The sequence below is a fragment of the Aquarana catesbeiana genome, linkage group LG01 (assembly GCF_042186555.1).
Source record: "Aquarana catesbeiana isolate 2022-GZ linkage group LG01, ASM4218655v1, whole genome shotgun sequence".
Taxonomy (NCBI): Eukaryota; Metazoa; Chordata; class Amphibia; order Anura; family Ranidae; genus Aquarana; species Aquarana catesbeiana.
Genome location: NC_133324.1, coordinates 315,662,587 through 315,688,344, shown reverse-complemented (window position 1 = coordinate 315,688,344; position 25,758 = coordinate 315,662,587).

Here is a 25,758-nt window from a genome sequence, read left to right as displayed (position 1 = left end):
TAATAAAATTTTTTTAGGGAAATTCTACTCTCCTGTGTGTGTTTTCATCCAAAAAGGACAGTTTGTTGGTGACGATTCAGGTACATTTCTAAAGTACAATGTGAAATTAACAAGGGACAACAACACCAAACAATCTCCTACAGATTAAATAGAACAACATATTAGTGGTGTTGTTGGAACTTGTCACCAAAAACACACACAAACATTTTCGGGAGTACAAATCAAAATCACCCAAAAAAAAAAAAAAAATAAAAAAGAGAAACACAAAAAAAGAATCTACATTAAAGTCCAAAAATAAAAAAAATTTTGTTGTCAGATGTGAGAAATCTAAATATATTGAGGGAATCCTGATAAATAGTAACGAAATAAGTTTGTGAGAAGTGTGTGTGAATATGAGCATCAAAACTACTTAATTCTTGTCACATTATAAAGAAGAAGAGAGTGCGCTGTATTAAACCATTTTGAACATTACAGCATGACGAAAGTGCTGTATCCATTGCGAACGCTACGTTTACCAGAACGAGCTGTCCCGTGTCGGAATTTCTTCTGAGCATGCGTGGCACTTTGTGCGTCGGAACAGGCCACACACGGTCGGAATTGACGCGATCGGATTTTGTTGTCGGAAAATTTTATCTCCTGCTGTCCAACTTTGTGTGTCGGAAAATCCGATGGAAAATGTCCAATGGAGCCCACACACGGTCGGAATTTCCGACAACACGCTCCGATCGGACAATGTCCATCGGAAAATCCGACCGTGTGTACGGGGCATTAGGCTGCATACAGACGATTGGAATTTCCGACAACAAATGTTCGATGTGAGCTTGTTGTTGGAAATTCTGACCGTGTGTAGGCTCCATCGGACGTTTGCTGTTTGAGAGCTGTTTCGGAAATTCTGATCGTGTGTACCGACGCACAAAAGTCCACGCATGCTCGGAATCAAGCAGAAGAGCCTCCCTGGCTATTGAACTTCATTTTTCTCGGCTCGTCGTACGTGTTGTACGTCACCGCGTTCTTGGTGATCGGAATTTCCAACAACATTTGTGCGACCGTATGTATGCTAGACAAGTTTGAGCCAACATCCGTTGGAAAAAAATCCGAGGTTTGGTTCTCGGAATGTCCGATCGTCTGTACGCGGCATTAGAGTAATGGTTCTGTAGTCCATGATGAATAGGGATTAGCTCAGGTTTGTCCAGACACAAGTCTGAATCAGCTTAAGCTATCCTGCCAGGAAGCTATTAAAGGGGGGGGGGGTAGGGAATGCCTCTACCGCTGTCAGCTTTGGCAGCTTCTCTGCAGGATATCTCAGGCCGGTTCATACTTGTGTCCAAGCACACTTAAGCTCATCACTAATGATGAAACTGCATGCACATAGCACAGAATAGATCTAAATTTCTGACCAACAGGTATTTTTTTTTCACTTATACACGATAAGCTGCAATAAATGTAAGTATCCTAAAGAATCAATATAGAAGTACAAATTTTAAAAGGCACCTTTTACACTAGCGGTCTGATTGGGTCCACCTGTCAGTTTTCAGGCAGACCTGATTGGACCCTCTATTCTTTATAGAGCAGTGTTTCGCAAATGAGGTCCCATGAGGTGTCCTCAGGGTGCCGCAGCAACAGCCTGATCTGAGAGATCCTCTGTTAACTCAAGTGCTACAGGACAGAGAGAGCACTGTTAACTCCAGCTTACAGGGGAGGCAGAGAGCTGTGCCCACACCTCCCCCCACACTTTGCGCCTCTGTACACAAGAGGGGAGATTTGGGTGGGGAGTTGTGCTAGGAGGGTGATTTGGGTGGGGGGGGGGGTTGTGCTAGGATGGGGGATTTGGGGGGATTTGTGCTAATAGGGGGGATTTGGGGAGGAGAGGGGTTTGCAACCTACAGACCACTGAACTCTGCCTCACAGGGTACATTTTAGGGCATGTTCACACCAGGTGAAGTGCAGTAACAGATGAAATTGCGTGTTTTCTTGTTCTGCACAAAAATGGGCTGCCTTTTGCAGACACACATGGGTACCATTAAGTTTACTTCCACACATCTAGCAACTGCGTGTACGTTTGAGCCTGTTAAAATGCATGGTACCATAGTGCTATGCGTTTTGGTGCTGCGCCAATGTTAAAGATCATGCCGGCACCCTTTTGCGTGTTTCACAAGCACAGAGCAGCTCGTTAAAAATGCAACGCGTGGGAACGCCCAAAAAAGCATGTGCGCGTGAATGCACCTCCTGGTGTGAACGAACCCTCAGACTAATGTTCCCCGGGATTGTACGCTATTCTAAAGGGTGCCTTGACTGAAAAAAGGTTGAAAAACACTGCTATAGAGTGGTAGGTGTAAACAGACACGTCCATTTACACCCGTCTACGTCCAATTCGATCCGCTAAAACAGATGAATCGGTATCCATCTGGTGGACCAAATCAAATGGCAGTTGGGTGTGATGTCCTTATTTTCCCATAAAGAGAGCTTTCTTTTGATGGTATTTGATCACCACTGTTGTTTTTATTTTTTGTGCTTTAAAGACAATTTTGAAAAAAAACAAACATTATTTTTTACTTTCTGCTATAAAACATATCCAATAAAAAAATATAAAAAATCTAATTTCTTCATCAATTTAGGCCAATATCTATTCTGCTACATGTTTTTGGTAAAAAAAATTCCCAATGAGCGTATATACACTGGTTTTCGCAAAAGTTAAAGCGTCTACAAACTATAGGATATATTTATGGAATTTACATTTTTTTAATTTATTTTACTAGTAATGGCGGCGATCAGCGGGACTGCGACATTGTGGCGGACAAATCTGACACTAAGTGGCACTTTTTTTGGGACCAGTGACACTAATACAGTGATCGGTGCTAAAAAAAAAATGCACTGTCACTGTACTAATGACATTGGCAGGGAAGGAGTTAACATCAGGTGTGATCAATAGGGTTAAATGTGTTCCCTGGAAGTGCGTGCTAACTGAGGGGGGATGCTTTGACTGAGGAAAGACAGAGATCTGTGTTCCGGCTTAGCAGAAACACAAGATCTCCATCTTCCCCTCTGACAGAATGGCGATCTGCCTTTTATCCTTAGCAACTCAACACAGATATACAATTTGTATCCATAAAAGGAATAAGGCTTGATATTACTCAGCAGGTCAGTGTTTATAATATATCCTTGACCTAAGTATGTCAGCATGCTAAATATTTACTCATTAGTTTCACACTGTTAAGTTTAATCAGCAAATCAGTACACAAAGAAATAGTTATCCAAAATATAGACAGACCCAATCAATCTTATTTTGTCTTAAACAAACTTTGTAGGAAAGAGCAGATACGCAGCTTTTAGTGAGCTACAGTATTTGTAGATTCTAACATTAATGTTATTATTAGGCTGCAGTAACGAACGATCATGGATTTGTTTCAGACAGTCTTAAAGGATAACTCTATTTTCATTGTAAAAAAAAATAGCAAATAAAAAAAAAAAATACTATAGCCTATACAACGGAAAGACAATCCATATTGTATTTTAAAGAGGAGCTGCACCTTAAAAAAGAATATTAAAAGCCAGCAGCTACAAATACTGCAGCTGCTGACTTTTAATAAATGGACACTTACCTGTCCCAGGGTCCAGCGATGTCAGCAGCCGAAGCCAATCAATCGCCCGCCGCCATCCTCGGTCAGGGAATCGGGAAGTGAAGCGCTGCGGCTTCACTGCCCAGTTCCCTACTGCGCATGCGCGAGTCGCGCTGCGCCTCTGCACTGGTCCCCGTTGTGTTCTGGGAACTGTGTGTTTCCCAGAACACAAGGGGGGGGGCGGGCATCTGCGGATATTCTGCAGCTGTCCAAGCCTGGAAGTGGCTGCAGATACCTGTATTATACAGGTATCTGCACCCCCCCCCCTGAAAGGTGCCAATTGTGGCACCGGAGGGGGGGAGGAATCCGATGAGCGGAAGTTCCACTTTAGGGTGGAACTTCGCTTTAATGTTATTAAAATTTACCTTTTTTTTCAGTCTGCAGCTGCTGTCATTTTCTGTAAAATTCCATGCAATATGTTGACCTGGAGGCATTCTGTACACCTTTAATATATGAAATGTCCTCAGAAATGTAATTTCCTGCCTGTGCTTTGATTTGCCCACTAATTTTCTCAGTCTGCGCTACAATATGCACAGCTCCCAACTGTCCCTGATTTGGAGCAATGTCCCTCTATTCCTCTTTCCTTCTCATTTGTCCCTCATTTTGGTCTGATCTATATACTTATATATAAAATGCACTTTTTACCTTTTAAAAAGTGTTTCCCAGTGCTAAACCTTTCATCCAATTTCTAAATTGCTGCATTTGTAAATTCCAAAAGCCAGTATAAAGGAATAGTAGTGGTAAAAAAAAATACTTGTGGGTTTAACTAATTTTTTTTTGTAGAATTCTCCTTTAAGGGGTGTGGCAGGGGTGTGTCTTATGCCTACATACGTCCCCTAATAGGTGTCCCCTGTTCCCATCTCAAAAAGTTGGAAGGTATGCAATATGTTAAATTTTAGGCACTCCCTGCAACAGAAATTTCAGTTTTGGTGAGATATCCCCCCAAGGGTTAAATGCTTCTAAAGTGATGTAGCACTGCAGCTTTTCTCATCAGAACACCAGTTTATTTAAATGTACCAGCCCCTCCCTTCCAGAGTCAGTTTGCATAGGACATGGTAAAACAGATATTGCTTCAAAGCAAAAAAAGTAGGAATCTGCAGTAAAGTGTATTAAAACCTTTGCAATTAGCATAGATCAACCAGAGGTGATTGTTTTTTTTCTCAACAAAAGTGTAATTATGCTTTAAAGCAGAACGCCACTCTTTTTGTTTGTTTGTTTTTATTTTGTTGCCAGTGAAGGGGTGTTAATATAAATTTCCATGCCTTAAGAGTTAATGGAGTCTTGCTGTAGTGTGTCACTTCCTGTCTTAAGGGGAGTGATATATACAGGAGGAGGTTGGGCATGGTGGTCTTCAGAAGTGAGCATTTAGACGCCACACATTGAGAAATGCAACTGAAAGTGTTAACAGTGGAGTTACCCCTCAGCAGGGCCAGCAGGGCCATCTTTAATGCATCTTTTAGGGTGTGCCCCCCAAATCTTTGTTTGTCTATTGTATGGATTCTGACCAAATCCCTTTGGGCTGGAGAACGCCACTCATCATTGTCTCTTATTAGTGTCCACCTGTGTTATAGGAGGAGTTCTTTAGTTATAGAGATGCCTTATAACAAGTAAGGGAGTTACAAGTTACAGTGACAATGCCTAGCCTGGTTCTTGTGAAGACAAGTGTGAATCCACAGTGAATAATCTTTGGGGAACAAGTGCACAACTTCTGACTGTCCAATCTTGTATAGTGGCTTTGTGCATATTTCTTCAATTATATGACAAGGGCAAAAAAATTAAAATGGAAAAATATTTTTCTTTTAGTCAGTGTTTTCATACAAGAATTAAGGGGGGCTCTCAAGTGACCTGCCGGCTCTCTCCCTGGTGAAGTGAGTAAAGTAATGGAAAGGAGCAGCCAGCTCAGGAGTGGAGGCGGTGGTGGCCAGGAGATGGAGGTTCCATAGGTGGGGTGGACTGGTAGCTGTGGTTTGCCCTTCCTATCTTATGGCCTACTGTGTAACCCGGCCTGGAACTGGGCTTGCAATGTGTACAGCAGCTTCCCTCCTAGCCTACTGGCTGATGATGTTAAAGTGTTAAGTGTAAAGAGCTGGTGGAGAGAGATGGGGCTCTTTGCTGTCCCTCTCAAAATGACTGTGATCAGTACTATGACAGGAGTCACACATAAGTGAAAAAACCTTATCCTTCTCTATGTGGGGCCCGATGAGGTAATATGGCCTCCGGACATGAGTGAGCACTGAACCCACATGCTACCAGCTTGCTAACACTCACATTTTCAAGAACTAAAAATGGAACCATACTCACTGCAATACTCACCTTGCCGCCAGTGCTGTGCCTTGCATACTCACTGCTCAGTCACTGACCTCTGGTTCTCTTCCAGGATGAATGGTGTTCAGTGGCAAATAATCTGTTTCTTGTGAGCACAGGCTGTCTTGAACACACCCCCCTAGGGTAGACCAGTGCTGGTGAAACTACTAATTTCATGAGGCAATACAAGACTGTGACAGCCACAGGCATGACTCTCATAGGTATGATGGGAACTGTAATTTAATCAAAGCTGGAGTGCCAAAGATGCCTACTCCTGTCTAAAGGAGTGCAGCATCACATCAACCTGGGCCTACAGTACAATTCTGCAGAGAGCAGTGCTGACATCACCCACCAGCAACACACGAGGAAGAAGAGGACCCTGGGATGTCACAGGTCCAGAAACCCAAATCAATTCCTTGCACTAGCAAATAACATTTAAATAAGGTCTGCTGCATCCACTACACAGTCTAAATACTAGACGTAAAAAAGCTATTTCAACTAAAATGGGCGCTCTGTCCCTTTAAAATTCAAAAGCGAGACTGTGTATACAATAAAGTTATATCATATACTATTATTATACCATGAGAAGGTACCACTTGTGTAAGCTTAGTGCATACAATCTACATGAAAAATAAATAAAGAAAAAATGAAAAATAAAAAAATATTAATTAAAAATGCAATAGTGCCGTTACAGTGGTTGTAACCCAAAAAAAAAATATTCTGATCCTTTACATTAGGATAAATGCTGACCACAGTAATCATGGAAGCTGAGCCCTGATTACCGTGGTCAGTTTAGGTGCCTCTGTCATCCACTGCTCTCATCTCCCCCCCTCACCCCTTCCCTCTCTGTCTGTCAGCCATCTCCTCCCCGCTGCTCTGGCCACCAGCTGTTTAAAATTACTAGGTGAAAAATTATGTAATTCCCTTCCTTATATGTAGATCTAATGTGGAGTAGCTGTGTTTTTTTTTAAATGACTCGGCAAAATACCTTACTAAAATACCTTATTTACAGCACCGCGGGGCGCTCACGTGACCTGCCGGCTCTCTCCTCCTCTCTCCCGGCTGACGTCAGTGGGAAAACACAGCCTCTCCCACTGTAGTGCCCAAATCAAGGAGGGAGAGAGCCGGCATGTCACTTGAGCGCCCCTCTTAATTCTATGAAAACACTGACAAAAAGAAAAATATTTTTCCATTTTATTTTTTTGCCCTGGTCATATAAGTGAAGAAATATGCACAAAGCCACTATACAAGATTGTACAGTCAGATTGCAAGGTGTATAGCCAGCTTTAATGCTGATGGACCAAAAAGAATCATTGGGACCATTTTTAAAATCAACTTAACAATAAAGAGGTATTTGTTCTGAAATTAAGCATTAGCACCACTGGGCTATTTTATTCTTGCGTAACTGCGTGCAGATTTCGTAACCTCCTCCTTCTATGCTACTTTGATATCATTTATAGAAACAACAACACAAACATGGATTTCTATCATTTATTATTGTATTTATTTTCTCATATTGCAATTTCTAAGGCCTTTTCAAGCATTCCTGGCCCCAGACTATTTGTCAGGGATAGGATTAAGATAAAAGAAAATGCATCTTTGGTCATTGGTAAAAGGAATTGCTTTTTACATGGACAATACATTTCCTAATCCTTTTTTTCATTCCTACTTGGTTGCTGTCCACTGAGGTCTAACACCTTGTTAGCGGCTATCTCCACGCATTAATACCCTCATTACAAGGCACTCTCAGCTGATGAATTGCTGCCAGTTTGTCAATAACATTTTGGGGCCAAATTCTTGCTCTTTGGGTGGGTTCCAGTGCTGCGAGATCTTAATAAATCAACTGTAGCTTGGAGAGTTCAAAAGTTTTTAACTGCCGAATGTCATCTCAGGAATTTGCAAATCATACTAAAGCGGCTTGTAAACAGCTAAACTGTTGACACTTTTTTATTTTCTAAAGAAAAAATGAAATGTATAGAATATAATGTAAAGATTGCAAATATTATATTATGAGTGTAAGCTTTAATGAGCAGGGCCCTCTCATTCATCCTGTATTGAATTCTATTGTAACTGTACTTTCTGCCCTAACGTTGTAAAGCACTGCGCAAACTGCTGGTGCTATATCAATCTTGTATAATAATAATAATAATAATAATAATAATAATAAATAAGCTGTATGAGAAGCTTAGATAGTAGCAAATGTGCACAATCGGGTTCTGTCAAAAAAAAAAAACTAGCACAATGAAATTGGAAGTTTTGTTATTTGCAGCTAGTCATATCCTTCATGTCATTTTTCCATAATATAATGAAATCAAACTCTTGATTTATTGGTATTGTACAACAGCAATACCTAAGCTTTTTGCACTTGTAATAAATGACATCCAATAACAATGACATTTAGCATTATCCATACCGCTCCACACTGCTGAATATCCTATATGAGCATTTTTCTGTTCCTAACCTGCTGTTATCGTAAGTATAAATACTCAAAGCATAACTTACAGAGGTCTCTAGGTATTTGCTTAATTTTGTGAACATTCTATTACATCAGCGTTGTTACAATGCATCACAGTGCTTGTTTTTTGTTTTTTTTGTTTTTTTTTACGTTCACTGCACACATTGCATCTGGAGGTCCCCATCTTGAGGTTAGGAGAAGGAAGAGTCCACACACCAGAAGCTATTTAGGAGTTTATTGAAATGCACTTAATTACATATTATCATCTTTTTGGTAACCCCTTTGGTGAGAAATTGAAGCTGAATCAAGGAGCAGACATACCTTTGCAGTTTTGCCAGCGTCCATGTAAAGGGGATGTGAGTAGTCCCATTCATCCTACACATCGCTTTCCCTGTTCCCCCTAAGTTGTAGCTCCCAGAATCTAGAGCTTCAAAGATTATATCTCTGCACCGGTCTTGTCCTTGAAACACTTCCCATGGCAGCCATCTCCCTAGGCAAACTCCCGCAAGACTATTTATACTGAGCTCTTATTCCCAAAATGTTCCACACTGCAGGGCCAGGGTTGGCACCCTTCTACCTATGGTCACAAGTTACCCACTTCACTCCCACTCTCACTACAAAGGCTCCTGGACCTAATTATGGCAACATGAAGTGGCCAATTTGGGGAACAACACCGAGCACCTCTGCAAACACAATTTAGCAACTAGTCTGCAAAAAGAAAAAGAAAAATGCACCATCTATCAACTTGTGTTAAAAAAGAGGTTTTAATTGCACACTTTTGCAAATATATGTGGAAGCCACACTGTCTAATCAAGTGCGATCCTAACTCTTTGAGAGCCTCCATATTGAAGCATATCTAGCAATGGATAAATTAGGGACAGGTATGCCTGGAGGCAACCCATTCCTCCTTAGAGACACAGGTACACACTAGAAGCCCAGCAAAACCTCTGTGCCCCTACCCTACAAGTATATTAACTACATTTTTTACCCAGGGGTTATTTTTTTTTTCTAGTGGGTATTTTTTAGCATTGTGGAGGACACTCTCAGTTAATAGATGAATTTTGCATTTTTAGGGAAAGATCTGCTGTATTATACCTTCACTTCACTATGAGAAATAGTGCACCTATTGTACACTAAAAAAAAAGGTTGGAAAAAGGTCTTTAAAATTGATTAACCCATTTCACTGTTAGGTGCACTAATAAATATCATAAAGATTGGGATTTCTAGGATAGTATAATGAATCACAGGGGTAATACGCTTTAGGCAAAATATATTAAAACCCTACTATGAATAAACATCCAAGACATTATGAAATATAGATCCTCATTCATTATGCTTGCATTTACCATTTTCAGTATCAAATAATCGTTATGCAAATTTAAATTTGTCAAATAATGTCTAAGCAATTAAAGTTTTCTTGAACAATGATTTTCATTATTCATAACACATAGGTTAACAGAAAATACTTTGCTATGCAATTTTTTGCAGTTAATTCCAATATTTTACAAAAATATAATTAGGAAATCCCTATCCCTATCGGAATGTCCTTTTTTCTTTTATTTCTGCAATCGGAAACATATTTAATAATCTAAATTGTCTACATAAGTTCAATACCATGCTAGCATCTATAGCTTAGAAAATTCTAAAATAAGAAAGAATTTTTATATATATAACATAAATGTTATGATCAAAAATGCTTTATGGTCTACATCAAACCTTTTGCCTAGGAAGAATAAATGGCAATAATAGAAACTCAGAGAAGAACAGAGAAAGGGTAGAAACCTTTTCATATATCAAAGGATGTAACAAAGTATGAATACAAAGTATGAAAAGTATGAATCGAGATGTAGATTTCAAAGAAAAGGAGTTAAAAAAAACAGAGGTGAGACTATGAACCTGGCAATTACAAGAAATATACGCATTTCCATATCAAGTCTGAAGGTAAAAGATCCACAGGATAAATGCCCAGGAGTGGATGTGAATTGCTATCCAGATGGACACACAACCCATCATGCACTAGGCTATTATAAAATATGTCCTCATTTATGGTCCAGGTTTATCTAGTGTTTCCTATTACTCCAATTTATTATAATATTATTAATACTTGTTAAACATTTGCAGAGTCATATCTGTCCTTGTCACAGAATCATTTACACCGGAATGTCCCTACTATAGACACACATACATTATACATGGCCAGCTAAACATAAACCAGTTCATTCACCTCTATGTTTTGGAAGGTGAATACAACTTGGTGCATCTGGAGGAAACTGACCTAAACACAAGAAAACATTTAGAATTCTGTTGGGAATTAAACTCCAAACTCGAGTACCTCAGGAAGACAATACTAGCCACTTGGGAAAAAATCTGATCTGTTTACTCAACAGCTCTTACTCTATAAAGCTGAATTCCAGGCAAACAGATAAATACACAAATTAAATACCTAAAAGGGAACTGTTTTAGCTAAGGATTTGTGTTTCTATCCATCCATTTCTGTCATTTCCACACCTATTTCACTCAGTACAGCCCTGGCTGGAAGGACATTAGACCTGCTTTTTCTTTTCTGCAGTTCAGTAACACTTACAGTATACAGTAGGTATCTTGTATCAGCCTGTGACTGGACAGTAAGAGGAGAAGAAGCAGACTGATGAGTTCATCTCTCTGGTCACTTTGCTTTCTCCTCCTATCAGCAAGTTCATTCTACTGCAGCACAATTGATTGGCTCCTTGCACTGTTTTCCCTACCCCCTGGGAGATATGCTGTACAGGAACCTCAAACAAAGCTCAATAGGACCTACTTCATCCCAAAAAATGCAACTCAAAGCAGGTCAACCAAAGCCTCTGAACTGTCACTACTCCACTGAAGTAAGGTCCTACTTGCAGATCAAATCCAGGCAAAAAATGAATAAAAAAAAAAAATACAAATCTTAACCAGAACATATGGACCCTATGCTTAAAGTGGAGTTCTAGTCATATTTTTGTTTATTAAAAGTCAGCAGCTACAAAAAGTGTAGCTGCTGACTTTTATTAAACAGCCACTCACCTGTCCCATGGGCATTCGGCTGTGACAGCTTGCGGCTTTACAGCCGGGTGCCCACTGCGCATGTGCGAGCTGCACTGCACTCTGTGACTGGTCCTGGAGTCTTCTAGGACCTGTCATGTCTTCTAGGACCTGTCATGTGTCCCAGAAGACTTCCGGAGGGAGAATTTCCACTTTCGATCGCCCAAGGCAACCAGAAGTGGGAGCAGGTACCTTTCAAAATCAGGTACCTGTCCCCCCCCCCCTCCAAAAGCTCTGTTTCACAAACAGGAGCAGGGGAGGAGGCCTCAAGCAGAAGTTACACTTTTGGGTGGAACTCTGCTTTAAAGCCAAACTCCAACTTGATCTGTAACTTTAAAAAAAAAATTGAGATGAGGCAGGATTTTTCATATCATCTTGTTTCCGCTGGAAACAACAGCAAGGGGGAGGGGAAGTGGGACTTTATATGAAACTGCGCCGGGTAGAGGTCGCACGTTTCCATCCCTGTCACACAATATCTAAAAAACCCGCAAGCAAAAGCCAGTGGGTAAGGAGGAGGAGGTGGGACTTTATATGAAGCCAATGGTTTGCAAGCCGACACAAACGGTGGGTCAATAAAATTCTTTATTTGCATGTTCATACAAACAATGGTATCAGACAATGTCAATATAACACTTGGTAAAATGTTAGCAGTGATAACCAGAGATCAACATAAGGACCAGTAGTATAGTTATCAAGGATATAAAAGATATACAGGTAACATGGATGATAACATGAGTATAAGCAATATTATTAAAGATAGACCAGGGATCACCAGGTATCAGAATGCGTACATGGTTAAAACAAAGTAATGCCTGCCTGATAGCTGGCCTCAAGTTCCTGTTAAGGGGTAAAACTCGGTATAACATGGGTTGGGACAGTAAATGACAACCGGTAGCTCGACGCGTTTCGTGGTTCAAGACCACTCATCAGGAGCAGACATGTCATGTTTCTGGAAATAAAAATGATAATAATATCAAGGGCCAAGGTAAAAATGGGTACAGAGGGCTAAATAATCCTCCAAAAATTGAAAAGTACTCACGGCAATTGTGGGTAAATGGTGAATGGCCAGGTATGGCAACCATCCGGAACTAATGCCGGGTCGGGAGCTGAGGCGGGCCCCCCCGCCGCGGCGACCAAAACAGGCAATCCCCCCCAGGGCGATGCAGAGCCACGAGGCACTCTAGAGTTGAGAGTGGAAGATGAGTGATGAATGCAAGGAGTGTATGTGCAGCGGGGGGAAAAAGAGGGAGGGGGAAAAAAGAGGGGGGGAAAAAGGTAAGGGTTGGGGGGGGGGGGGAAGGGGGGTAAAAAAAAGGGGGGGGGGAGGGAGAGTGGAGAGTGAGCGTGATGTAGAAGTGAGTGAGTGAGTGGAGTGAGTAATGAAGTGAGGGAAAGAGGGATGGGAAAACTGGAGGATAACATGTGCACGAACAAGGGTAAGGAGTGAGCTTACCTGTGTGACAGGGTGGTGTAGAGCAACCACCACCATGGTGAAGTGTAGCGGTAGTGTACCTCGAGCGCCGCATCGCCCCAGGTGAACAAGACGCCCATATATGGACGCCGCCGCGGGGAGGCCCGCCAACGTCACGTCCGCAGGGCCGAGGGTGGGAGGAGCCAGAGCGGGAAGCCGACCAGTGGCTCTGCATCGCCCTGGGGGGGATTGCCTGTTTTGGTCGCCGCGGCGGGGGGGCCCGCCTCAGCTCCCGACCCGGCATTAGTTCCGGATGGTTGCCATACCTGGCCATTCACCATTTACCCACAATTGCCGTGAGTACTTTTCAATTTTTGGAGGATTATTTAGCCCTCTGTACCCATTTTTACCTTGGCCCTTGATATTATTATCATTTTTATTTCCAGAAACATGACATGTCTGCTCCTGATGAGTGGTCTTGAACCACGAAACGCGTCGAGCTACCGGTTGTCATTTACTGTCCCAACCCATGTTATACCGAGTTTTACCCCTTAACAGGAACTTGAGGCCAGCTATCAGGCAGGCATTACTTTGTTTTAACCATGTACGCATTCTGACACCTGGTGATCCCTGGTCTATCTTTAATAATATTGCTTATACTCATGTTATCATCCATGTTACCTGTATATCTTTTATATCCTTGATAACTATACTACTGGTCCTTATGTTGATCTCTGGTTATCACTGCTAACATTTTACCAAGTGTTATATTGACATTGTCTGATACCATTGTTTGTATGAACATGCAAATAAAGAATTTTATTGACCCACCGTTTGTGTCGGCTTGCAAACCATTGGCTTCATATAAAGTCCCACCTCCTCCTCCTTACCCACTGGCTTTTGCTTGCGGGTTTTTTAGATATTGTTTCCGCTGGAGTTGACGCTGCATCTGCTTGGAAGAACGTTATAGTGGCTGTAGCTGATCTTCCAGTCTCCGTCATTCTGCTTGCGGACCTCCTGGTGTAGGAAGGAGATGTCCACCTTAACCTCCTCGATCTTAGTAGTGAGGGTTGCCTGACACATGGAGATCACATCCAGCACTCTTGCTGTTTCAGCAGCCAGAGGCTCCAAGTCGGATGCCAATGTGCCACCTTCTCCCCCCTCGACCTCCTTCTCCTTGTGCTGGAATTTCTCAAGTATTGAGCTAGCCTCAGTTGCCTTTCGCGGGGCAGTTTTAGATGTCCTCTGGGGTGCAAAGTAGCAGGTGGACAACAGGATAATAGCTAGGATAGCTAATAAAGGATAAATTGCAGACGGAGCTCTCCTGACACATGTGTCCTACTCCATCTCGCTCCAGGCCATGCCCATATGAGGCAGGACTTTTAATGCAAAAGAGACATACTGGGGGAGATTTTCTAAAACTGGTGCAAACAGAATCTGGTGCAGAGGTGCATAGTAACCAATCAGCTTCAAGCTTCAGCTTGTTCAATTAAGCTTTGACAATAAAACCTAGAAGCTGATTGGTTACTATGTACAGCTGCACCAGATTCTCTGTGCACCAGTTTTAGTAAATCTCCCTCTCTATGTCTCTTTTGTTCTAAAGTTTCTTTACCTGTCTGTCCACACTGTACACTGAGCTGTGCACGTGCAGCTCAGTGAACAGTTTTGGCAATGCTGAGAGCAATGAACTCCCGTGAATGTGCAGGAGTGACATCATCTTGGCCCCGCCAATAAAAATGGCCAAAAATTTGTATACTGAATAAGACTGGCCTATAACTGCCAGTGGTAGGCAGGGAGCTCCGGGACACCGCAGTTCTGGAGTGAAGGTGAGTAAAGTTCCACTTTAAAAAAAAAATTGCCTTGACCATGCCACAATTTTATAGGCAACCTTTGCTGTACTACTCTGAGATCCAGTACTAGTTATGCCCCGTGCCAGTTCACCCGCTTACTGTAAGCCTAGAAAGTCATAGACATACTTCCTGGTGGCACATCAAGAAGCCACACTAGACATGTGCAGAACAGAAAAATGCGTTTTCGTTTAGGATAGATTTGTTACTTTGCTACTCATTTCTTTTTTGTTGATTCGTTTTTGAATTCGTTTAGTTTAGTATTTTTAAACTTCATTTCATTGATGCATTTTCTAATGAATTCCAATATTTAGAATTCAGATTGGTCGAAAAATGATCGATCAATTTACATTCTATGTGAAGAATAGCTGGTTGTTAAGGAGCGGGCCACGTTCTTAACAATCGATGACTCATCGGCTGTCAGAGGGCTTCCCCACTGGGAGCTGAAATGTAAACAAAAGTATGTCGGTTGTTAAAGACACAGAGACCGGCTACCCGGCCTGCTCCTTAACAACCAGAATTCACACAGAATACAAATCAATCGATCATTTTTCAACCGATCCGAATTTGAATCGTTTCAAAAATTTGGAATTAGTTGGAAAAGGAATATATGAAATTAAATTAATTTCAACAAAATTTGTTACTATATTATTCAGAGATTTGGATGCATCCGAATGTGAAAATAACCAAAAATTTGTCCAAATTTATATTTGGACAGAAATGAATTGCACATGTCTAAGTGACACCCTCACGTGCCTGACGAAGGGGTCCTGCGTGACTCCGAAACATTGCACTACCTGTTCTGTGATGTGCTTCAGTAAAAAAACATTTGGATGCTACTTGTCAATCCGTGGTGTGCTGGCAAATATCCTCATTGTGGCTTTCTGATCCAGTTTCCAGCAGGTGGTTGCTGCAGCACCCAAATCTTCTAGAGCTTTATCCAGGAACACGTGCGATGGGAATATGGAGTAATATAAGCCACACTGGGTTCACAAAAGAATTTTGCAAAGGACAGTGCTCAGTACATAAGTGATGTTCTTTACGGCATTCAGAACTGCCCACCAGGTGAGGAAGATGAAGAAGGCCTCAGGAAAAAAAAACTGATTAAAAAAATGCAGATGCTTCAATATTTAATGCTATATAGTCTTTTATTGTTCAGGTGTGTGTGGGGGGCAAAATCGGGCAGAGGGGGTTGCCAAAGGCTCAGCAATAAGGTGGTGCTGGAACCATGGTCTCCAGCTTTTGACAAGCTCAAATTGAAGACTAACATAGTAATAATAGCAGCATCCCCTGGGCATTTAGTTAGCAACCAGGTCTATATAATGATTGCCAGTATGAAAACTAGAGCCACAGGACAGGTAGTTGGAGTCCCATGTGCCCGTTCATATGCAAAATGTTCATGCTTGATTGCCATGTACTAACACATTTCATACGTTCCCTGCATCGTTTTTTTCCAGCCAAAGGGTCCCCCTTGGTAGCGAGTGGGTTATTTCACATCACAGGAACACCTGCAATAAACATTTCACAATAAGTGCTCTGTTCTCCTTCTCTCCCGCAGCACTTTCATCTCTCTCAAGCTTTTAATGACTCCGCTGTGGCCGCATGTCACTTAACGCTGTCAAACACAGGCCTAAGCTACTCTCTGCACTCCAGCCTTGGGCATAAGCACAGCAAGGGGTAGAGCAGAGATCTCCAAGTGCCAACATCTCTCACAGTGTATGGGGACAGAGTGGCAGGTGGCAGGACATTCACTGCAGTAGGCTAATTGACTCCCATTGTTGGTCTCGGGGATTAGGATCATAATACCTATTGTAAATATGCCTTAAAGAAGGCCCTCACTTTCTGAATGTCTCCTGACAAGCAGTTTGCCGTGTAACTCTGTATGCAGATATAACCTTTCTCTATTCACAGGAATCCGTCTCGTCTCCTCACAATGCACATATATTCCAGACATTTGTGTGACTAATGTATGGAACACATTGTTGAAAAATTGGAAGTGAAGTTGGATAAATCTGGTACTGTTTTCTATTTGTGGCTTGGCTGTTAAAAATGTAAATCAACAGAATCCCACATGGAATATGCAAAAATAGACCCATCTAAATATACGGGTGGAAAAAAAAAAAAAAAAAAACATGCTCAAAAAACAATGCAGGCAGCCGTCTATCAGACAGAAGGAGTTTACACAGGAATGTCAAAATACGACAGAGTAATGAGCTGATCTATATGTAAACAGGCCTCATCGAGGAGGTTTGAGATGTACACTTCCCATCCACCTCCTGCCCCTGTTCAAATGACGAGTGATAAAATGTTTATGGGAATCTGGGGATCCTAGCCATGCTTCACGGTTAACTCTTTCTGCCAGCTTATTTGTGCAATGTGAGCTTTTTTTCAGGAAATAAATGACTTATTCGTTAGGGGAAAAAAAATAACATTAAAGGAGATCATTTTAAGGAGCAATCAGAACCTTGGGAGTTGTATAAATCAAGTTCAGTGCATCTCAGCCAAACTGATAACCTTCAGTAAGGCTTTTTATTCTGCATTGTCAGCAGAGATGAATAGCAAATCAGCTTACACCTTCAGGGCCAGTTCACACCATATGCAGTCCAGTGCCTTTTTTTTTCTGCATCAAAAACGCATGGATAGTAGGTTATATAGTTTCCAATTGTATAGCTTACACTAGTGTGGTCAATTCTAGGGCATTTTAGTTCCAGAATAAAAAGTAGAACATGCTGCATTTTTCCTGCACTGGACTGTACTGAAATGCGGTAAAATGCATAAAAAAGGCACAAGAACAAAAAAAAACTGTAAAAAAGAAAAAAAAAAACATATGGGAATGCATCAAACGCATCAGGAGTGTTTTTATGTGGTGTGAACTGGCCCTCAGAACTGTCCAAGCAAACTTCCATTGCACAAAAAAACCCTAGAAACTAGATGAAGGACTTTAACGGTACCACTTAAATAAAATTTCAAAAAATGTATTTGTACAAAATTTAAAATCATGTAAACAAAGCATATAGATTGCGAGGTGCCGCCATTTGGGAAGTTTTTTTCAGTTCACATCAAAGTTGATGATATGCTTCTTTGTCACATATTTATGTGAGTATTTTAAATCGCTATGTTACGATTTAATAAATGACAATAGTAGAGAGCACTACAGTTTGCCTTTGTCATTATATGGCCACACATGACTGATTGAGATCACAAGGGGAGGTCTGCGCTGCCCAGAGATACCAGGAGGAGGACTTATGTTCCCGGGCTGTCCCAAGAAAGACATCATCAGGTGTGTGACTCTGTAGCGGGGTTTACATTCGGAGGGTTGAGGAGGAGGTCAGTGTAGCCCAGGAAGGCCAGGAGGAGGTTTTTCCCATGGTATCCTGAGTGATATAACAACAGGCGTGCATGACTCTGTAGTGGGGTCAACTCTTGGAGGTGAGTAGGCATTCCAGATAGAGTTGGTGTTCACTGAAGTCACTGGATATTATGAACTGTCACCTAAAGTTACTTATTATGATGACTTGATTCATTATTATTATTTTTGGTTGTGCTACACTTGAATTTGTTTTAAAGTAAAGCATATAGATGCACATTTTTTTACAAACACAGACATATACATTGAATTATGTTGTAATCCGATCTGTAGATTTCCTCATCAACCCTACTATAACCAGGTGATGGGTAGCTCATTGTGACTTTGATGCAGATGCATTTCACAGGTTTGCCCACTTCTCCAGGAAGAAAACTACAGCCAAGCTCTAAAATGGGAAATATATAATTATTATATTATATATATTATCATATGTTAATAATATATACTTTATATAATATATACATATATATTTTATATATATATATTATATACTTTATATAATTATCATATGTAGTCCTGGCTTTTTCACAGACCATCAAAGACCAAGTTTTGCCAGTATTTGTGATTTAAATAGATGAATATCTAAAAAATAATAATTGCATAATGATACTTTTTAGGAATGTGTGGGGTATTATGGTCTACAGGCAGAAAGAAATGACACACTGGGGCGGGATAGGACAGAATATTCTAATGTTAGTGTAGGGCCCTTTAAATTCCAAACTACACCTCTACTCCCCAAATTGAGAATCCCTAGTAATGGGCCTCCCAACATCCTGAGCAGACCAAATCTATATATCTAGTGGGGAGGAAGCTTACAAAGGACACTATTCCTAAAAAGTATCATTGTACTATTATTCCATTTTAGATATCCATCTATTGAAACCACAAATACTGGAAAAAAAATTCCCTTTGATGGTCTGTGAAAAAGGAAGATGGCAACAGCCGGTCGTAGGATGATTATTAAGTTTGATCTTGATTATGTTTTTGCTTATACAATTTGAGGCATGTACACTACTCAATCGAGGTGACATATACTTTATACAATAGACACATGACTACAATTGATAATTATATATTTCCCATTTTAGAGCTTGGCTGTACTTTTCTTCCTGAAGAAGCAGGCCGTGAAACGCATCTGCTTTGAAGCCACAGCGAGCTACCCATCATCTGGCTATAGTAGGGTTGATGAGGAAATCTACATAGCGGATTACAACATAATTCAATGTATATGTCTGTGTTTGTAAAAAAATTTGCATCTATATGCTTTGTTTACATGATTTTACATTTTGTACAAATATATTTTTGACATTTTATTTAAGTGGTACCATTAAAGTCCTTCATCAAGTTTAAAGGGGTTTTTTTGTGCAATTTCTGTTATAGGATGTGGTACCAGACCTAATTTGTCCAACTCCTAGAGGGTCCCTTTAGTGATTCCTCCTCCTATCTATTCTTTTCCAAGGTTCCATTGCCCCAGAGAACAACAAGCTTTACTCCAACATAATATTAGCTTGTTACACAATTAGGTTGGAATTTTTTATGTGACATATTTTTATAGCTAATGATGATTTTGATTAAAAATGAAATACAATGCCAATGCTAAGAAAAAAACAACAACTATACAAACTTGGCTAACTCTGATATCCTGTAGACCTGTTAATGTATTTTATGACGACAGATATTCCATCTTTGTTGTTAATTACAATTTCCAAATTTAAATTATTTATGATGATTTTTTTACAAGGTATTAAACATTTTAAAAAAGAACTAAATTTAAAGAAACACTCACCTCCTCATTCCAGTGCAGTGACCGCTGTCATCTTCTCCAGGCTATTTGCGAGTGACAGGTTTTTGGCCTGTTGATTGGTCGGTGGTGGAATGACGTCATCCCGCTCATGCACACAGGAGTGCGAGTCGGGCTGGGAATGCACAATGAGCTACATATGTGCAGCTTAGTGTACATTCAATAGAAGATTGTGAGCAGGCAGGTAAGTGTTTGTCATTGCAAAAGAGACTGCAATAAAGACATCCAGACTGAGGCTTGAATGTTAACCACTGTGAGTGTACACGCTATTTTAATAAATACGTTTTAGTTATTTACTGCACTATGGAGAGGCGTTTTTTTGTTCTCTTTACATGATTAACCCTATGTGGAGTTGTGGCTGGTCGATTCAGCGGTTGACCTCCTGGGGATATAAGATCATTGGGAACCTAAAGTGATGGCTTTGGATTGTCTCTATATGCATTACATGACTTCTCTTGAGAAAGGAAGTCATGTAGTTTTGGTAAGCAGTTACCTTATCATAGTTTGGGTGTCGGTGGCTGCTGGTGGCAAAGTTTTGGTGTTGAATTTCATTTAAAGGAGTACCTTAACACGGATACACTGATTTAAATTGGACTTTTTGTGGATTTTATGGTGTTTACAACTTTATTCATATTTAACATATTTATAGTGTTATATTTCTCTGTATAGCATTTTTTTTCTTCATTTACAGTGCAACACTGTTTTGTATATAAGTTTGATGGGAGTAATACTCCCATCAAAGCTGTGTTTGCAGCTTTAGTATTTCACTTTGTTAAATTTTGGACAAATGAGCAGTTCTTTTTTCTTTATATTGCATATTCTATGCATTACTTTTAAGTACCTCCCAAAAATTCTAAAGCTACATCGTTAAGGAGATATAGATGTCTGCTCTGTCCAATGACATCACTCGCACGTGCACAGTTCACTGTGCACTCATGGCACACTGCCTGTGCCGAGATTGCAGGAAGCACCATGCAGTGATGATGAGCACACGTGCACAGGAGTGATGTCGTCGCGGCCCAGTCATTCAAGTGCCCAGAGAGAGCAAACTTGGAAGGAAGACTGGGCGATGATGGAAGCGCCTGTGAACAGCTCAGCGCTAGAGGGCTTTGTTTCACAGGTAGTTCTGTCATAATGTGCTAATATGTGCTCCAGACTAGTACATTATGGTGTAAACCACCTGTGGGCCCATTTATTTATAAAAAATAGAGTTTAGTTCTACTTTAATGATTTTATTGTACAGTATATAATACAATAACAAAGTAATAATAATAATTATAATAATAAACAGTTCAATATATCACAGATAAGTAGGTGAAAAATATAAAAAATTGTCTGTCTGTTAGGACCTATTATCAGTGCTATTGAGAGAGGAACATAGAGTCCTCCATTGAGACACAAAGGTATTCTACACATAAGCATCTGAAATATGTTTTATCAAAAGCACATGTCACAAGCGTGTAAACTGTAACAACAGTGTGATATAAATGCCAGATGTTGAGCAAGCAACTACTTCTACATAAACCCAATCTAAACGTAAACCTAAATCTCACACGAAGTAGTTTTAAACGTTATTATGAATATATTTAAATCATCCACTTTCATTTCATAATACCTGTTAATCCTGTCACCAAGTTTTTTTGTTTGCACACTTCCTGCTAAGGAGTTGACAATGCTTGGTTCCTGTCCCTAAGTTGTGGTCCTCTGCTGTCACCCTGTCACACAACAAGTAGCTATTTCAACAATCAACACACATTGGGCAAGCGTGGTCCACTGTTGACACCACTTAGAAATATCATCCAGTCATCACTGAAGTGTATGTGGACAGGAAGTGGCTGCAAAGAGGCTGCAGGAGAATCAACAGCACTAAAATACATCAAAGAATAAAAAAGGGTAAAGCAAGTATTTTATTTATTAAAAAAGGGCAAATGTTTTTGATACAGAGTGCTTTATCACACTCAGCTGCATGCACCTACCTTAGAAGGATGTCCAGGAAAATATGCTGATCAAGACCTAACATTTGGATATGTATTTATAAGAAAAACATCATAGGAATTTCCTATGATATTTAGCGCCATCTAGTGGCCAAATGCAGTATTTATTTTTTATTTTTAAATGAATGAAAAACATTGAACCAGCCCAGGGGAAAAAAAGTAATTGTTTGTGCCACTTGCACAAAATTTTAAAATGTAATAAAGTATTCAACTTTCTTTTATGAGGATTCTTTATACTGCACGTTTTTAATGTGACTTATACTCTATCTACTGAAGTTTAAACCCTTTTGCATTGGCTGTATGGGAAATATATCAATTTGAATGGAGACTTTATGGATTTCTATGAACTTTCAGTGCTGAGTAATCCTGGGTATATCTTGCTGATGAGTGGATGTCATATGCTTTGAACGTTACTTGCAGCCTGATAACACATGTGGGAGCACAGCAGATACCCTGTGAGGGAGAACCCCCATCAAATCTTTCTTTGCAGCTATTGCCTTTTGTACCACCACCCCCTCCCTTTAGAATGTAAGCTCTACGAGCAGGACCCTCCTGTACCTTTTGTATTGAACTGTACTGTAATTGTGTTGCCCCCTTATACATTGTAAAGCGCTGCGTAAACTGTTGGCACTATATTAATCTCGTATTATAATAATAATAGTAAGTACCTGTGCGTTTATGAAGGGAAATATGGATCAGATATAATACAAGTTAATACAAGTTCCTTTACCTCCTCGACACTAGAGATTTCTGTCTGCACACCAAGCACCAATTAATTAATCGGTGTGAGGGAGTTGACTGGAGTTGAGCAGTGTGAACAGTTCTTGAGCATCAGAGGACTGTGTCCCCCCATTCCCCTGTGTCACCTCCTCTAGACCACGGTTTGGTGAATCCATTGGTTTCCTGTCAACTATATTGAAAGGATGTACATTCTGTTCCAAAATTTGAATTATATCCACTTACCTATGGAATTTTCAGCACCATGATTTGACAAAGTGTTCATAATTTGCATCTTTGAAGCAGAGCCAGGTGGATACAGCTACAGCGGGCTTTCACAACCAACTTTATTTGTCCTCTGGAAAGTTTTCTTTTTCATTATACCTTTTTCGTCCTTTTTTTTTCTCTGGTGGCCCCCTCAAGAAATGTTGCTATTATATGTCCTTTGAAGACATTATGTATGCATCTATACCTTAATATTATAGGTTGGATGGGTGGAGTTGGGGCAACAGGTTGTTTTTAACCATACTGTATATGTTTATATGTTGTCTGTGGAATAATTTTTAATCTACAGTATATGGAATAAAGATTTTGATTATATTTCAACGATTGAGAGCTGAGTTATATATTTAGAGAGGTATAGGTGGTATGTTGCATGTAATAGTCATAATTAACAATTTAGTGAGTATGGTGATAGGTAGAGTCCACAGCCATTGTGTATTGCCCTTTTTCTTTTGCACTTAATTGATTGTGGAGGGTTCCCTCACCAAAAAGTTGCCATATTCATAGGACCTAGCCGGGCGCTGTGTAATCACAAAACAAATGTACGTGCACTTTCACTGGGTGAATTACTATGCATCTTATAAATACTTATCTTATTGTAAGGTCTTGGTCTCAAGATTGTTTATAAATACACAGCTAGGTGTTAGTAACCAGAAATTAAAGCTGGCCATTGATAGATCAAAATTTGGCCAGTTCTGCAAGAACTGGATACATTTTGATCCCTCTATGGGCAGGCTGGTTGTACTGAAGTCAATCTAACAATCGACTTCAGTACAAACAGCCTGTTTTTTTCTTGCGTGCAATTGCTGCCACTGGCTATAGCCGGCAGCAGTAATAATTGTATTCTGATGACGGGGAAACCTCCTGCTTTCAGAATACAATAGCGCAGAAAGAGGGATTCCCCCATCAACATTGAATGTGTTGATGGAGGAATCAAGTGATTTTCTTTCCTTCAAACCATGGTTGAAGTTAATTAAATTGTTTGATGTATGGCCAGCCTAAGTAGTTTAGAAGGCACAGTACTGTAAACTGAGCTAAGCCACAGAAATGTTAATGTTGTAAAAAAAATTTAAGTTTCAAGGCAATCTAGGTATATTAGGATCTGTATGCATGTATAGGCCCATTGCAACACTAGAGCTGCCTAAACGTTTTAGAGAGTAGTCAGACATGTAGGAAGGATCCAACTACCCTAAAGCCTGATACACACTAGTAGTTTTTCTTCATTTATACAGTACAGTCATACAGTCTGCTAACATGCAGATTATTGTCAAGCCTGAATTTAGCTTTGAAATGAATATAAATTTGATAGGTTTCAGATGCCTGGTTAGCCTAGGAGAGGAATTTTGAGCTGGTTCTGCTGTCAGTATACCTAGAGTAGGCTCAAAAAACTACACATTAACTGAGGGAAGTAAACATTTCTATATCCTGGCTGTACTGTTATTATTTTATGAGTTATAGAATATACTGGGATAATGGGTTCTACTGAGAGACAGATATGCGTTTCTATGGATTCCAACTAAGGTATTCATGACCCAATGTCTGTTATCTCTCTAGTTACTAAGTCAGACACTTTTATGGGCCCAGTGATGTGGATTGGGGGTTAAATCCTGTTAGTCCTATTAACAGACTGATAAGGGTTAATTGGCAGCAGCTAAGATGATGTGGATTGTACGAACTGAAAGGAGGAGGGAGGGGAGATAGGAAAAGGTCACTGTGGCTATTTCCTTCTCATGATAAAATGGCTGAGATGAGCTGGGACATAAACAAAATGGATGTCGCATACAGCTTTTCATAGGCCCAATGCACCAACCATTACATATGTTCCCTGAAAAAGTGCATTTAAATTTTTTGTGATCATGTGACATAGCTGATGGCAACACGTATAGGCCCCTATAACAGGGAATCACCATTCTCATGTGCCATACTCCTAACCCCTGCACTGTATACACTGTTGTATATGACATGCTACTGAACCCTTTACTCTCTACATTACATACTCCAACCCCTGCACTCTGTTCATAACATATTCCTGACCTCTGCGCTATATTGTAAATTACACATATATATTTCCTTATCCCTGCACTCTATATGCTATAGTGTACATGACATACTCCTGACCAAAGAGTTAATTGTTTCAATAATTGCTGGTTACAAAGTAGTCAATGACTATTTTGATGAAGCTCTTCTTTAAGCCAGGCTCAATCAAACTGTTAGCTTTATATTATGTGAGCAGAAAAGCATATATAATGGAAACATTTTATTTTTAAAAATGATGATCTGAAGTTTATTTGTGTCTGTGAGCCTTATTTATTTTTTAATTTGTAGGTACAAATCTCTCACTGTTGGCACAATCACACATACTCTTTTCCGAGTGCCCAAGTAAGCCCCACACAAACCTAGCAACCCCCTGCAAACATGCCCAAAAAAATGAAAAAGTCTAGCAAACATAGCTCATTATAGCTTGGAATGACTGAAACTGATTGTATGTACATTTAATTGTTAATACCCTCTACAGGTGATCCGAAAATAATTGGTATGGAAGGAGAAGATTATTGTGCATGTGAAGGATATGCAAGGACAATTTTGCTGCATTGCTGCATTGTTAAATGGTAAAACATTACAAATAAAATGAATTTCAAAAGATTTCTGATGCTCTATGAAAGGTACACGTTCCTTTTTCTGGAAGTTCAATTTAAGACTTTAAATTTTTACTTTTTAATCCTTGTTTGTTCAATGTATTTTTTTTTCTATTCTCAAAACCTATTCTTAAAAATATGGATTTTTCTATACAGTGTATTTATTTACAGTGTAAGGTATACAGTATAAGTCCCAAAATGTCCAAATTGTTAATTTTTAATTTTAAACATATGTGCGGTTTCTGATGGAATGTATATCCAAATTCT